The following is a 17,562-nucleotide window of genomic DNA, read 5'->3' on the forward strand; positions in this document are numbered from 1 at the left end:
CGGCGTGCAACCCGATCCATAACATCTATCACTGTTGTGGCGTGCAACCCGTTCCAATTATAATATTGTTGCAGCGTGCAACCCGTTCCAAATATAATATTGTTGCAGTGTGCAACCTGATCCAAATATAATATTGTTGCCGCGTGTAACCCGATCCAATATAATACTGTTGCGGCGTGCAACCCGTTCCAAATATAATTCAACACCAATTACAAAAAGAGTCCCGACAAGGGAACAATAAGGAAACAACACTATCCCGGCAAGGGAACCGACTATGTAAGTAAATACGTCCCGGCAAGGGAGTCAGCTATAACCAAACTTATTCCAACATTTAACTTCACAAAGAAACCTCAACTAGCACCAATACTCAACCATAAGCAACTTCCACGAGAATACTCATAATTCTTGCCCAACACAGAAAGTCAACAACTTAGGCATTCGTAGTACTTATTAAGAACACAACGATTTTAATTTTAGACTCACGGCCATGCTTGACACCAACATATAGATACTGGTCACCATGCCTATACGTCGTACTCAACAAATAACATATAGCAAATAGGACACAACTTCTAATCCCTCAAGCTAAGGTTAGACCAAACACTTACCTCGATGCCACGAACACATTTCAAGTCTTAACTATCGCTTTACCTCTTGATTCCACCACCAATCCGCTCGTATCTAGCCACAAGTTACTTAATTACATCAATAAATGCTAAATGAATCAATTATAATGCATGAAAATAAGTTTTCTAAAGTTTTCCCCAAAAAGTCAAAAATTGCCCCCGGGCCCACATTGTCAAAACCCGAGATTCGAACCAAAACCCGATTACCCATTCCCCCACGAACCCAAATATATGATTTGTTTTGAAATCGGACCTCAAATCAAGGTCCAAATCCCTAAAATTCGAAAAACCTAGGTTCTACCCAAAACACCCAATTTCTCACATGAAAATCATTGATTTTGAGTTGAAATCATGTGAAAAGATGTTAAAGATTGAAGAAAACTAGTTAGAAATGACTTACAATCGATTTGGAAGAGAAGTTATCTTTAAAAAATCGCCCAAGAGTATTTTGGTTTTGAAAGAGTGAAAAATGGTAGATTTTCGGCTAAATTATAAAATTGCAGGTTGCAGGTGTCGCAATTACGAACCCCTCAGAAAACTGACCCTTTCGCATTTGCGAATAAAATGTCGCATTTGCGACCAAGTCAATTTCCGGTCACCTTCGCATTTGCGAGGGACCTTTCGCAAATGTGATATCATATTTGCGATAGAATAGTCGCATTTGCGACTAAGGCTGCCCAGGTCCATTATCGCATTTGCGAGCCAGGCATCACAACAATTGCGAACCCTGCAGACCTGAACACACCAACTGAAAAACCTGCAACTTTCTAAGTTCAAATTCTACTTTGTGGCCTATCCAAAACTCACCCGAGCCCTCGGGGCTCCAAACCAAACATGCACACCAACCTAAAAATATCATACGGACTTGCTCGTGCATTCAAATCACCAAAATAACATCAACAACTATGAATTTAGCGTCAAAATCATGAAATCACTTAAGAACATCAAATTTTCCCAATTTTTCTCAAATAAGGTCCGACTCACGTCATCTTAAGTCTGTTTCTTACCAAACTTCACAGACTCAACTTAAATCACATATAAGACCTGTACCAGGTTCTGGAACTAGAATACGGGCCCGATACCATCAAATTTCAATCACATTTCATTTTCAAAAACTCATAAATATTCCAGAAATAATTTTCTTTAAAAAATTTATTTCTCGGACTTGGGACCTCAGAATTCGATTCCGGACATATGCCCAAGTCCCATATTTTCCTACGGACCCTTCGGGACCCTCAAATCACGGGTCTGAGTCCATTTACCTAAAATATTGACCGAAGTCAACTTAAACTCATTTTAAAGGCAAAATTTATTATTTTTCATAGATTTTCACATAATGGCTTTCCGGCTACGCGCCCGGACTGTGCACGCAAATCAAGGTAAGACAAAAAGAGGCTTTTAAGGCCTCAAAACACGGAATTTGTTTTTCAAACAAGTGACGACCCAACATTCTCCACCTCTAAAACAACCGTTCGTCCTCGAACGGACATAAGAAGGAAGTACCTGAGTCGGGGAAAAGATGGGGATAACTGCTCCACATATCGGACTCGGACTCCCAGGTTGATGCCTTAGCAGGCTAACCTCTCCACCAAATACGAACAGAAGGAAAACTCTTTGATCTCAACTGACGAACCTGCAGGTCTAGAATAGCTACTGGCTCCTCCTCATAAGACAAGTCCTTGTCCAACTGGACAGTGTTGAAATCTAACATGTGGGATGGATCGCCGTGTTACTTCCGAAGCATGGACACATGAAATAATGGATGCACAGCTGATAAGCTCGGCGGCAACGCCTACCATACAAAGCCTCGTAAGGAGCTATCTGGATACTCGACTGGTAGCTGTTGTTGTAGGAAAACTCTGTTAAAGGCAAAAACTGATCCCACGAGCCTCCAAAGTCAATGGCACAAGCTCAGAGCATATCCTCCAAAATCTGGATGGTCCGCTCCGACTACCTGTTCGTCTGAGGATGAAACGTTGTGCTCAACTCAACCTGTGTGCCCAACTCTCGCTGAACTGCTCTCTAGAAATGTGAGGTAAACTGCGTACCTCAATCTGAAATGATAGACACGGGCACACCATGAAGACGAACAATCTCCTGGATATAGATTTTCGCTAGCCTCTCGGAAGAATAGGAGACTGCCACAGGAATGAAATGTGCTGACTTGGTTAGCCTATATACAATAACCCACACTGTATCGAACTTCCTCTGAGTCCGTAGGAGTCCAACAATGAATTCCATTGTGATACGCTCCCACTTCCACTCAGGAATCTCAATCTTCTGGAACAAACCACCGGGCCTCTGATGCTCGTACTTAACTTGCTGACAATTCAAACGTCAAGCCACATATGCAACGATATCCTTCTTCATTCTTCTCCACCAATAATACTGTCGCAGATCCTAATACATCTCCACGACGCTCGAATGAATAGAGTACCAGGAAATATGGGTCTCCTCTAAAATCAACTCTCGAAGCCTATCCACATTTGGCACACAAACTCAACCCTGCAGCCTCAAAATTCCATCATCTCCTAAGGTAACCTGCTTGGCACCTCCGTGCTGCACCGTGTCTCTAAGGACACACAAATAAGGATCATCATATTGTCGATCTCGGATACGCTCCAATAAAAAAGAACGAGCGACTGTGCAAGCTAACACCCGACTGGGTTCAGAAACATCCAACCTCACGAACTGATTGGCCAAAGCCTAAACATCCAAAGCAAGCAGTCTCTCACCGACCGGAATATAAGCAAGACTGCCCATACTGGCTGATTTACTACTCAAAGCATCGGCCACCACATTGGCCTTTCCTGGATGATATAAGATGGTGATATCATAGTCCTTTAATAGCTCCAACCACCTTCTCTGCCTCAAATTTAGCTCCTTCTGCTTGAACAAATACTGTAGACTCTTGTGATCAGTGAACATCTCACATGCCACGCCATATAAATAATGCCTATAAATCTTCAACGTGTGAACAATGACTGCTAACTCCAAATCATGAACCGGATAGTTCTTCTCATGAATCTTCAACAGCCGCAAAGCATAGGCAATGACGTTACCATCCTGCATCAACACTGCACCAAGTCTAATACGAGATGCATCACAATAAACTGTATATGGCCCTGAACCTGTGGGCAAAACCAACACTGGTGCCGTAGTCAAAACTGTCTTGAGCTTGCGAAAGCTCGCCTCACACTCGTCCGACCACCTGAACTAGGCACCCTTCTGGATCAACCTGGTTATCGGGGCTGCAATAGACAAAACAACCCTCCACAAATTGACGATAGTAGCCTGCCAAACCCAAGAAACTCTGGATCTCTATAGCTGATGCTGGTCTAGGCAAGTTCTTGACTGCCCCTATCTTCTTTGGATCAACTTGAATACCCTCTGCTAATACAACATATCCCAAGAATGCAACTGAAATCAACCAGAACTCACACTTCGAAAACTTGGCATACAATTGTCTATCCCTCAAAGTCTGAAGAACCACTCTCAGATGCTGCTCATGCTCCTCCCGGTTGCAGGAATATATCAAAATATCATCAATGAAGACTATCATGAATGAGTCCAAGTAAGACCTGAACACTCGGTTCATCAAATCCATAAAAGTTATTGGAGCATTTGTCAACCCGAATGACATCACCAAGAACTCAAAATGCCCGTGCCGAGTGCGGAAAGCTGTCTTAGGGACATCAGATGCCCTAATCCTCAACTGATGGTAGCCAGATCTCAAGTCAATCTTCGAAAATACCTTGGCACCCTGAAGCTGATCAAACAAATCATCAATCCTCGGCGATGGATACTTATTCTTGATCGTAACCTTGTTCAACTGCCGGTAGTCTATACACATTCGCATCGATCCGTCCTTCTTCTTAACAAACAACACCGGCGCACCCCAAGATGAAACACTAAGTCTAATGAAACCTTTCTCAAGCAAGTCTTGCAACTGCTCCTTCAATTCTTTCAACTCAGGCGGGGCCATACGATATGGCGGAATAAAAATAGGCTAAGTGCCTGGAGCCAAATTAATGCAGAAATCAATATCCCTGTCGGGTGGCATACCTGGAAGGTCTGAAGGAAATACCTTAGGGAACTCACGAACAATAGGCACAGAATCAATAGAATGAACCTCGACATTAGAATCACAAACATATGCCAAATAGGCCAAGCACCTCTTCTCGACCATACGCCGAGCCTTCGCATAAGAGATAACACTATGGGTAGAATGACCAGGAGTCCCTCTCTACTCTAAATGAGGTAAACCCGGCTAGGCTAAGGTCACAGTCTTGGCATGGCAGTCCAAGATAGCGTGGTAAGGTAATAACCAGTCCATCCCCAATATGATGTCAAAATCAACCATGTCCAGAAGTAACAAATCTACACGAGTCTCAAGACCCCCTAATCACAATATACACGAACGATGGACTCGATCTACCACAATAGAATCACCCACCGGTGTAGGCACATATACAGGAGCACTCAAAGAATCACTAGGCATGACCAGATATGGTGCAAAATAAGATGACACATAGGAGTATGTAGATCCTGGATCAAATAAAACTGAAGCATCTCTGCTACAAACTAGAACAGTACCTGTGATAACTGCATCGGAAGCCTCAGTCTCAAGCCTGGCTGGTAGAACATAACATCGGGGCTGGGCCCCACCACCCTGAACTACATCTTTGGGATGGCCTGCTATTGGCTGGCCTCCACCTCTAGCACCTTTACCTCCACCTCTAGCTGGCTGAGCGGGTTGTGGAACACTCGGTGCCTGAACCATAGCACGAGAACTCTGCTGCTGCTACTGAATACCCACTAATTTGGGACAAGCCCTCTGGATATGACCATACTCACCACACTCAAAGCATCTACTTGAGAGCTGCAGCTGAGGAAACTGAGACTGACCTTAGCGACCTGAATGACCACCCCGAAAACTCTGGAGCGGCAGTGCACTGATAGGAGACAATGGTGCACTATAGGGCTGTTGATCAGAATACTACATATGAGAACCACGGCCACCTGAAGTGCCGTGAGAAACCTGAAGTGCTGACTAAAAAGGCCTAGAAAGATGGCCCCTACCATACGAATCCCTGCCTCCATATAAGGCACCACTAAATCTGCCTAAATGACGAGGCCTCTTGTCATACCCCTAACCACCTCCCTGCGATAGAACCATCTCAACTCTCCTGGCCACATTGGCCGCTTCCTGAAAGAAATCTCACTCCCTGTCTCCTTTGCCATCTGAAGTTGAATAGGCTGAATAAGTCCCTCAATAAACCTCCTTACCTTCTCTCTCTTGGTGGGGAGTATGATAAGAGCATGATGGGCCAAGTCAACAAATCTGGTCTCATACTAAGTAACGGTCATAGAACCCTACTAGAGATGCTCAAATTGCCTCCGATAGATCTCTCTCTAAGTGATAGGGAGAAACTTCTCCAGAAATAGCTAAGTAAGCTGCTCCCAAGTCAAAGCTGGTGATCCAGCTGGTCTAGCCAAACAATAATCTCTCCACCAAGTCTTGGCGGATCCAGACAAGCAAAAAGTAGCAAAGTCGAGCCCATTGGTCTCCACTATCCCCATGTTTCCAAGAACCTCATGACAACTGTCTAGATAATCCTGGGGATCCTCAGAAGATGCACCGCTGAAAGTGGTAGTGAAGAGCTTGGTGAACATGTCTAATCTCCACAAAGCATCGGCAGACATAGCTGCTCCATCACCGGTCTGAGCTAACACACCCGGATGAACTGCTTTAACTGGCTGAGCTGTTGGAGTTTGAAACTGGGGAGCCATCTGCTCCGGAGTGCGAGTAGCAAGAGTCTTGGCTCCTCCTCCAGCCTGAGAGACGGCTAGTGCTACAGGAAGCAAGCCTACCCGGGTGACACTCTCCATAAGGCCCACTAAATGGACTAGAGCATCCTGGAGTACTAGGATAGCAATAAACCCCTTTGGGATCTGAGCTGGGCCCACCGAAACTATCTGGGCCGGAACCTCATCATCAAAGTCAACTTGAAGCTCCGCCGCTGGTGTTGCTGCTCTGGGCTAAGCTCTGCCCCTACCTCGGCCTCTAGCACGGCCTCGGCCTCTGCCCCTCGTGGGAGCTGCTGCTGAGGCCTCGGCTGTTGATCGGTGGATGAGGAAGCACGTGTTCTCGCCATCTGCAAAAGAACAGAGTAGAAATTCGATTAGCATTGAGAAACCAAACCGCACGACAGGAAAGAATAAATGTGAAGTTTTTCCTAACTCTGTAGTTTCTGGGGGATAAATACATACGTCTCCGTACCGATCCCTCCGACTCTACTAAGCTGGTCCGTGAATTGTGAGACCTATGTAGCCTAGAGCTCCGATACCAAATTATCACGACCCGAATTTCCCACCCTCGGGGGTCATGATGGCGCATACTCATGAAAGTTAGGCAAACAGAGTATTATAGATTCACTAACTCTTATATTTCGCCCTTTTTAACAGTTTAAAACAACATACGATCAACACTGAAATATTAACAATAATTAAAGACATGCGAAAGACGTAATCTGATAACTTAGCCAAAAACAAGTACGACAATACCAAGTACATCTCTACCCGAAACTTGTGTCACAATATCACGAAACATCTATGAATACTACAAACAATTGTCTGGAAAGAAAGATACAATCTGTCTCTGAAGTAAATGAAAACAGAATATAAAGATGGAAGAGAACGTCGGGGCCTGCGGACGCCTGCAGGACTACCTCGGAATCTCTAACTGGACTGAAGGAAGCCACCCAAAGCTATGGTCCAAAAGCTGCCCCTCCTGGATCTGCACACAGTGCAGAGTGTAGTATCAGCACAACCGACCCCATGTGCTGGTAAATGTCTGGCCTAACCCCGGCGAAGTAGTGACGAGGCTAGGACCACACTACCAAATAAACTTGTGCAGTTATATCACATGCATCAGAAATAAAACAAAAATATACAAATAAGGATGGGAGGAGGGCATGCTGCGGGGGAATATCATCTACCAACAGTAACTCAGGAGAAAAGCATAAAGAACAATCTAACATTTTGCGGCAGAAAGAATAAGGAAAAACCGTAACAAATCAATAATCACTTTTATCATTTATTGTTGCGGCGCACAACTCGATCGAAATCATAAACACATTGTTGCGGCGTGCAACCCACCATTTTTTATTGCTATCAACTCACCGTTTGATTTCTCTTATTACATCCGACACTTGTGAAAAGCTTCATCTGCAAAGCCCTCTTCTTCAAAAGCCTCTTCTCTTCATATATCCGCTCCCTTGCTCCTCCCCTGTCTATTGGTATTTTCTACTGGTAATCTTCTTCTCATCTTCTATTTTTTGTATTAATTTGTTTCATTCCTGAATAATATGCTAGGTGTTTGTGTTTTCCCCTGAATAGTGAGGGATTCCTGCACACAAAGTAAAATATATTACTAATAATTTTGTTCTCAAGGTGTCTGACAAAATTCTTCTATCAGGTTAGTAAAAAGATGAACATTGAGGGATGATGAATGGAAAAGGACGAAGTGAGGAAATCAGAGAGATCCCAATACTCTATAAATTTTGCTTTTCATCTTTGCTTTCTAAAGACTGAATTTTTTTGGCTTTCTGGTTATCAATTTACCATTACTGCCTTATATTGATATATGCTTCCTATTTTGGATAGTCGCTTTGCTAATAAAGACCATGATTCTGCTTTCACGTAATTGGAAAGAGATAATAGTTAGTTAATTTGTTAGAAGTTTGTATTGTCCTTTTTGAACTATTGATGCTTTTACGTGGCTCTACTCCTGCCAAACCAATAATTTGCTGACTTTGGTGTTGGAGGCGGGAGAGCCTTTTTTAGCTGCAGAAATGGTTTAGTTATTATTATTTCTTTAGAAAAAGTTAAAGCCCAATTACTTATTTTTATGGTTTTGTTGTAAAGATAAAATTTAATGATTAATAGTGCTTGTTTTCACTTTGCTTTTTACGCCATTATCTTAAAGTTGTAACGTCCGATGAAAATTGGGATTTGGAGGCTTTTTCTCCAGCATATTCATGGTTGAACCTTTATGTATGTAGGGAATCAATATCATTTCCCTCTTAAAGAAACATCATGAATATATGGTTTACGCTACCTAACTCTTGCAATTGAGTTGTATAAGTTCCTCCATTTATAGATATTGTAGTTCCCATGATTGAGGAGGATCTATGTGACGACCCGACCAGTCTTCTCATGAGTTACCGCTCTGTTTCTCCCATCTTTGCTCCTTATTGCTCTGTTTATCAGTTCTATATGTGACCGGGTTGGTTGGCTCGGGTTCGGAAAATGTTTGGTAAGGTTTGAGACACTTGGTCTCTTTTGAGGAAGCTTAAGTTGGAAAAGTCAACCGGATATTGACTTATGTGTTAGAGGGATTGGATGTGAGTTCCGATGGTTCAGATAGTTTCGGGAGGTGATTTGTGACTTAGGAGCGTGATCGGAATGTGTTTTGGAGGTCCGAAGTAGATTTAGGCTTGAATTGGCGAAATTGGATTTTTTGGCATTTTCCGGTTGATAGGTGAGATTTTGATATATGGGTCGGAATGGAATTCTGAGAGTTTCAATAGTTCCGTTGTGTCATTTGGGATGTGTGCGCAAAATTTTAGGTCATTCGGACGTGGTTTGGTTGAGTTTTTGATCAATAGCGAAATTCGGAAGATTTTGGAAACTTAGGTTTGAATCCGATGTGTTTTGGTTGATTCGATGTTGTTCGAGGTGTTTAGAATGTTGGTATAAGTTTGAATAAGGTTATGGGGTATGTTTGTGTTTTTGGTTGAGGTCTCGGGAGGCTCGAGGTGATTTCGGATGGTTGACGGAGAGTTTGGGAGTTGGAGGAGCTGCAGATTTTTGTTGCTTCTGTTGTTTCCGCACCTACGGATTAGGAACCGCAGGTGCGATGGCGCAAATGCGGAAGATTGATCACAAAAGCAGAGGATGGTGAAGTTGGCAGGAATCGCAGAAGCGGTTGTGGGACTGCACCTACGGTGGCGCAGGTGCGGGCTGTTCATCGCAGATGCGGAAAGCTGGGGAATAAGTGAATAACCGCAGAAGCGGCTCTTGGGCTGCAAATGCGGTACCGCAGAAGCGGGAATTAGGCCGCAGATGCGAAATCTCTGGGCCATAAAGTATGAATTAATTCCTTCGCGATTTTTGAGCTATTCCACCATTTCTAAGTCGGCTTGGGAGCTTTTTGGACGATTTTGAAGAAGGATTTCAAGGGAACTTCATTGAGGTAAGGATTTTGGACCTAAAACTCGTTCCTAGGGTATAATTTCACGGATTAGAGCTATAATTAGTGAAAATTAATGGTTAAAATTGGGGGAAACTAGGGCTTGGAAACTTAGACCTTTGATTGAGGATTTGAAGGACCATTTGAGGTCGGATTTCAGAACTTTTGATATGTATGAACTCGTGGTGAGATGATGAATCTATTGATGTGAATTTTATCGAATTCCGAGACATGGACCCGGGGGTCGGGTTTTGGTAATTTCGGGATTTAAGTTGTAAATTGATTATTTTCGCTTGGGTTTCGTTTCTTTAGCATATTTTGACGCCGTGATTCTGATTTGGATAGATTCGACGCGAGTGGAGGCCAATTCGAGGGGCAAAGACTTCGCGGGCTAGATTTAGACCGTATCGAGGTGAGTAATGATTGTAAATGATGTCCCAAGGGTATGAAACCCTGGATTTGTGCTATATTGAGGTGACACACACGCTAGATGACGAGTGTGGGGTCGTGTACTATTGGGGATTGTGACTTAGTCCATCCTGAATGACTATTTTACCGTGTATTTGACTGAAATCTATTTGTTATTATCATGCTTTGGGCTGAATGCCAACTATTTGAACCCTTAGGGGATTTTTATTGATATTTCCTCACTATTTTGACTTTATACTTGAACTCAATCACGCTATATTCTACTATTTTCATGACTCAGCCATGTTTACTCTACTTTAACCCTTAAATGATATTTTTAAATAGTATTTTGGGCTGAGCATCATATTTTATTGTTGTCTGAGTGGTTGTGAGATTCTGACTGAGTAAGGCCGAGGGCCTATGTTGTGAGGAAACATTAATTATGATTATGACGTCGAGGGCCTAAGATTTGTATGCCACAAGGTGGCTTGATGATATGAGGTCGAGAGCTTAGTGATGATGTCACGAGATAGCTTGATATTGCGCTTGGGCCATAAGGGGCCCCTCTAGGAGTCTACACACCCCAGTGAGCGTGGATACCTATTGTGATGTGAGATATAGCCCAAGGGGCTGGTATTGTTAACATTGTACCCGAGGGCCAATCCTTTATGTGCTTATCCGTCTTATTGATCTGTCATTTACCTGCTTAATTGTTGAAAAGGTATTTCATGAAGTTTGAACTGAATTAAAAATGACTTTACACATTATCAATGCTTCACTGCTTCTGCTGGTTTTACTGCTTCATTATCGCTTGTAATGTGCCTTACATGTTTTCATATCTCTCAGTCGTTTATTTATGATTATTACTCACTGAGTTGGAGTACTCACTTTACTCCCTGCATCCCGTGTGCAGATTCAGGCATTGTTGATCCTGCCAGCGCGAGATGAGAGCTCCCGGCAGACTTCCGAGTCCACGAGCTAGCTGCTTGGCATCCGCAGTCCCATGCTTCTCCCCCTTTATCTCATTTCTTTCTCTTTCTCAGTTATTCTGTAATAGCTTAGTAGACATTTCAGACTTGTAGTGTATCGATAGACGCTCATGACTAGTGACACCCCGGTATCGGGCTGTGTTGGGTTGTATTCCGCAAATTGTTTGTATTGTCACTACTTACTTTTGGATTTATATCATATTTAAGACTAAACACTTATTGTTTAATTGCTTAAAACAGATATGGAAATGTGTCGGCTGACCTTATCTTCACGAGAGGCGCCATCACAACCGGGTCTGGGTTTAGGGTCGTGACAAGTTGGTATTAGAGCCTAGGTTACATAGGTTTCACGAGTTATGAGCAGGTTTAGTAGTCTCGCGGATCGGTAAGGAGACGTCTATATTTATTCTCGAGAGGCTGCAGAACCTTTAGGAAAAACTTCATATTCTTGAAATTCTCATCGTGCAAATTTGTTGATCGGAGTACTAAACTTCTATCATTTTATTCTCTAACAGATGGTGAGGACATGCGCTACTGGTCGGGATGGACGACCACCAGTACCACCAGCTGTGGACACTAGAGGCCAAGGACGTGGTCGTAGTCGCGGTAGGGGCAGAGGTGTGGCCCGCGCTGCAGCTAGGGCAACATCTGTAGATCCACCAGCCGCCCCAGTTCAGGATCAGGTCCCAGTTGTGGATGCTCCAGCAGCACCAGCTCACGCACCAGCTGTGCCCATTGTGATTCTAGGTCTTCAGGAGGCCTTGGCTTAGATTCTATCAATTTGCACTGGCCTATCTCAGGTGGTCTCAATTACTACATCCGCAACTACTTCTCAGGCCGGGGGAGGCAATCAGACTCCTGCCGCTCGCACACCTGAACAGATCGTGCAGGGACTTCAGACACCGGGGGTGCATCCAGCCTAGTCGATTACAGCTGCTCAGGACTATGTAGTTCCGGCCATGCCAGAGGACGAGCAGCGTAGGTTGGAGAGGTTTGGTAGACTTCAGCCTCCGACCTTCAGTGGTGCAGAGGGCGAGGATGCCCAGGGTTTCTTGGAAAAGTGTTAGAGGATGCTTCGTACAGCGGGTATTCTGGAGACCAACGGGGTCGCTTTCACTACTTATCAGTTTTTGGGAGATGCCTTCACTTGGTGGGAGACTTTTGAGAGGCGTATGCCTGTTGGTGCAACATCCCTTACCTAGCAGTAGTTCTCCGTTCTTTTTCTGGAGAAGTATGTGCCGCAGTCTCGCAGAGAGGATCTACGTAGGGAGTTTAAGTGGTTGTGTTAGGGAGAGATGACTGTGACGTAGTATGAGATAAGGTTCTCCGAGTTATCTCGTCATGCTATTTGGTTGGTTCTGACAGATAGAGAGAGGATTATGAGGTTTGTTAATGGCCTCACTTATCTGCTTCATACTCATGACCAGGGAGAGAGTGACTGGTGCTACTTTCGAGGAGGTTGTGGATATTGCCCGTGAGAATGAGTATGTTTGTCGTCAGGAGCGAGAGTAGCGGGAGGCCAAGAGACCTCGGGGATCTAGTAGTTACAGTGGTACTCCTTCGAGAAGTCAATTTCAGCACGGTAGAGGCCGTCCGTTTAGGCATGCTCAGCCAGCTCACCCAGGTTATCATGGGGCATCATCGGGTCATGGTTCTCACAATTCTCATCAAGGCCAGTCATCACTTAGTGCCCTTCCAGCTCAGAATTCGTCCCGTGCTCCATCAGTTCAGGGCTCTTCCATGCTAGGTGCATCATCTAGTCATTCTGGTGCTAGGGGTTCCCTTCAGTCCCCTTCTCCATCACCTAGGAGTTGCTATGAGTGTGGAGAGATGGGTCATATGTGGAGGCAGTGTCCTCGTCGTCTTGCGGGTCCATCTCAGCAGAGGGGTCAGTCATCGGCTTCAGCGCTAGTTACTTCATCATCACCCACCTAGTCAGCTAAGGGTGTAGGTCAATCAACTAGGGGTCGCCCCAGAGGGGGAGGTCGATTAGGTGGTGGTCAGGCCCATTTCTATGCACTTCCAGCTAGACCTGATGTTATTGCTTCTAATGATGTCATTACAGGTATTGTTTCAGTCTGCCACAGAGATGCCTATGTATTATTTGATCCCGGTTCCACCTTTTCTTATGTGTCATCATACTTTGCTCATTATTTGGGTACGCCCCGTGAGTCTCTTGTTTCACCTATTCATGTATCTACCCCGGTGATACTGTTGTTGTAGACTGTGTGTACCGGTGGTGTGTGGTGACTATTGGGGATCTGGAGACCCGAGTGGATCTTTTACTATTATGTATGATGGATTTCGACGTTATTTTGGGCATGGATTGGTTATCTCCGTGTCGTGCTATTCTGGATTGTCATGCTAAGATAGTGACATTGGCTATACCGGGTGTGCCACGGATTGAGTGGCAAGGTTTGACCGATTATGTTCCCAGTAGAGTAATCTCATTCTTGAAAGCCCAGCATATGGTTGGGAAGGGTTGTCTTTTGTATCTAGCCTTTGTTAGGGATGTCGGTGTAGAGACTCCTAGTATTGATTCTGTTCCAGTTGTGAGGGATCTTCCCGATGTGTTTCCAGCAAACCTGTCGGGCATGCCACTAGACATGGATATTGATTTTGGTATTGACCTGGTGCCGGGCACTCAGCCCATTTCTATTCCGCCATATCGTATGGCACTAGCGGAGTTGAAAGAGTTAAAAGAGCAGCTTCAGGAACTCCTTGATAAGGGGTTCATTCGGCCTAGTGTGTCACCTTGGGGTGAACCGATTCTATTTGTGAAGAAGAAGGATGGCACTACGAGTATGTGCATTGATTATAGGCAATTGAACAAAGTAACAGTTAAGAATAAGTATCATTTGCCTCGTATTGATGATTTATTCGACCAGCTTCAGGGAGCGAGAGTGTTCTCCAAGATTGATCTTCGTTCAGGTTATCACCAGTTAAAGATCAGGGACTCAGATATTCTTAAGACAACTTTTAGGACCCGATATGGTCATTATGAGTTCTTGGTGATGTTTTTTGGGCTGACCAATGCCCCAACAACGTTCATGCATTTGATGAACAGCGTATTCCGGCCTTATCTTAACTCGTTTGTCATAGTCTTCATTGATGATATTCTAGTGTATTCACGTAGTCAGGAGGAGCACGCGGAGCATTTAAGAGTTGTGTTGCAGAGATTGAGGCAGGAGAAGCTTTATGCCAAATTCTCAGAGTGTGAGTTTTGGCTCAGTTCAGTGGCTTTCTTGGGGCACGTGGTGTCCAGCGAGGGTATTCAGTTTGATCCGAAGAAGATAGAGGCAGTTCAGAGTTGGCCCAGACCGTCCTCAGCCACAGAGATTCGTAGCTTTCTTGGTTTGGCGGGTTATTATCGTTGGTTTGTTCAGGGATTCTCGTCTATCGCATCTCCCTTGACCAAGTTAACTCAGAAGGGTGCTTCATTTGTATGGTCGGATGAGTGTGAGGAGAGCTTTCAGAAGCTCAAAACAGCCTTGACCACAACTCTAATGTTAGTTTTGCCATCAGTTTCAGGTTTATATACCGTGTATTGTGATGCTTCAAGAGTTGGTATTGGTTGTGTATTGATGCAGAAGGGTAGAGTTATTGCTTATGCTTCTCGTTAGTTGAAGCCCCATGAGAAGAACTACCTCGTTCATGATTTGGAGTTGGCTGCCACGCGTTGAAGATTTGGAGGCATTATTTGTATGGTGTGTCTTATGAGGTGTTTACTGATCATTGTAGTCTCCAACACTTGTTCAAGCAGAAGGATCTTAATTTGAGGCAGCAGAGGTGGTTGAAGTTGCTAAAGGATTATGATATTACTATATTGTACCATCCGGAAAAGACCAATATAGTGGTCGATGCCTTGAGCCGAAAGACGGTGAGTATGGGGAGTTTGGCATATATTCCAGTTGAGGAGAGATCTCTTGCAGTTGATGTTCAGGCCTTGGCCAATCGGTTCGTGAAGTTGGATATTTCGGAGCCCAGTCGGGTACTGGCTCGTATTGATTTCTCTGTTTTTCTTATATGATCGCATCAGAGAGCGCCAGTATGATGATCCGCATTTGCTTGTCCTCAAGGACAGAGTTCAGCACGATGATTCCAGAGATGTGACCATTGGTGATGATGGGGTGTTTAGGATGCAGGGCCGGATATGTATGCCTAATGTAGATGGTTTTCGGGAGTTGATTATGGAGGAGGCCCATAGCTCGCGGTATTCCATTCATCCGGGTACCGTGAAGATGTATCAAGATCTGAGACAACATTATTTGTGGAGAAGAATGAAGAAGGATATTATGGGATTTGTAGCTCGATGTCTCAATTGTCAGCAGGTAAAATATGAGCACCAGAGACCGGGTGGCTTGCTACAGCGGATGGATATTCCAGAGTGGAAGTGGGAGCGGATCACTATGGACTTTGTAGTTGGACTTCCATGGACTTTGAAAAAGTTCGATGCTATTTGGGTGGTTGTGGATCGGTTGACCAAGTCAGCGCACTTCATTCCTATGTGTACTACCTATTCTTCAGAGTGGTTGGCAGAGATCTATATCCGGGAGATTGTTCGTTTGCCTGGTGTCCCAGTTTCTATCATTTCAGATATGGGAACTTAGTTTACTTCGCAGTTTTGGAGGTCTGTGCAGCGAAAGTTGGGTACTCAAGTTGAGTTGAGCACAGCTTTTCACCCTCAGACGGACGGTAGTCTGAGCGCACTATTCAGATATTGGAGGATATGTTGCGTGCTTGTGTCATTGATTTCGAAGGGTCATGGGATCAGTTTCTATCGCTTGTAGAGTTTGCTTATAACAATAGCTACCAGTCGAGTATTCAGATGGCTCCATATGAGGCTTTGTGTGGGAGGCGGTGTAGATCTCCAGTTGGTTGGTTCGAGTCCGGTGAGGCTATACTATTGGGGACAAACTTGGTGTAGGATGCTTTAGAAAAGGTGAACGCAATTTAGGAGAGGCTTCGTACTGCGCAGTCGAGGCAGAAGAGTTATGCTGACAGGAAGGTTCGAGATGTGTCCTACATGGTTGGTAAGAAGGTTCTGTTGAAGGTTTTGCCCATGAAGGGTGTCATGAGATTCGGGAAGAAAGGTAAATTGAGTCCTCGGTTCATTGGGCCTTTTGAGGTGCTTCGGAGGATTGGGAAGGTGGCTTATGAGCTTGCTTTGCCACCCAACTTGTCGGGTGTGCTTCCGCTATTTCATGTTTCTATTCTCCGAAAGTATATTAGGGATTCGTCTCATGTTCTGGATTTCAGCACGGTTTAGTTAGATGATGATTTGACTTAGAAGTGGAGCCAATACCTATTTTGGGTCGTCAGGTTTGAAAGTTGAGGTCAAAGGATATAGCTTCAGTGAAAGTGCAGTAGAGAGGTCGGCTCGTAGAGTAGGCTACCTAGGAGACCGAGCGGGAGATGCGGAGCAGATTTTCTCACCTGTTTGAGGCTTCAGGTATGTTTCTTGACTCATTCGAGGACGAACGTTTGTTTAAGTTGGGGAGGATGTGACGACCGGCCAGTCGTCTCATGAGTTACCGCTCTGTTTCCCCATCTCTGATCCTTATTGCTCTGTCTATCGATTCTATATATGATCGGGTTGGTTGGCTCGGGTTCGGAAAGGATTTGGTAAGGTTTGAGACACTTAGTCTCTTTTGAGGAAGCTTAAGTTGGAAAAGACAACCTGATGTTGACTTATGTGTTAGAGGGCTTGGATGTGAGTTCCGATGGTTCGGATAGTTTCGGGAGGTGATTTGGGACTTAGGAGCGTGATCGGAATGTGTTTTGGAGGCCCGGAGTAGATTTAGGCTTGATTTGGTGAAATTGGATTTTTGGCGTTTTCCGGTTGATAGGTGAGATTTTTTATATAGGGGTCGGAATGGAATTCCGAGAGTTGCAGTAGTTCCGTTATGTCATTTGGGATGTGTGTGCAAAATTTCAGGTCATTCGGACGTGGTTTGGTTGGGTTTTTGATCAATAGCGGAATTCGGAAGATTTTGGAAACTTAGGCTTGAATCCGATGTGTTTTGGTTGATTCGATGTTTTTTGAGGTATTTTGAATATTGGTATAATTTTGAATAAGGTTATGGGGTATGTTTGTGTTTTTGGTTGAGGTCCCAGGAGCCTCGGGGTGATTTCGGATGGTTGACGGAGAGTTTGGGAGTTGGAGGAGCTGTAGATTTTTGCTGCTTCTATTGTTTCCGCACCTGCGGATTGGGGACCGCAGGTGCGATGCCACAAATGCGGAAGATTGATCGCAGAAGCGGAAGATAGTGAAGTTGGCAGG

This window comes from Nicotiana tabacum, chromosome 7, assembly GCF_000715075.1.
Source record: "Nicotiana tabacum cultivar K326 chromosome 7, ASM71507v2, whole genome shotgun sequence".
Classification (NCBI taxonomy): Eukaryota; Viridiplantae; Streptophyta; class Magnoliopsida; order Solanales; family Solanaceae; genus Nicotiana; species Nicotiana tabacum.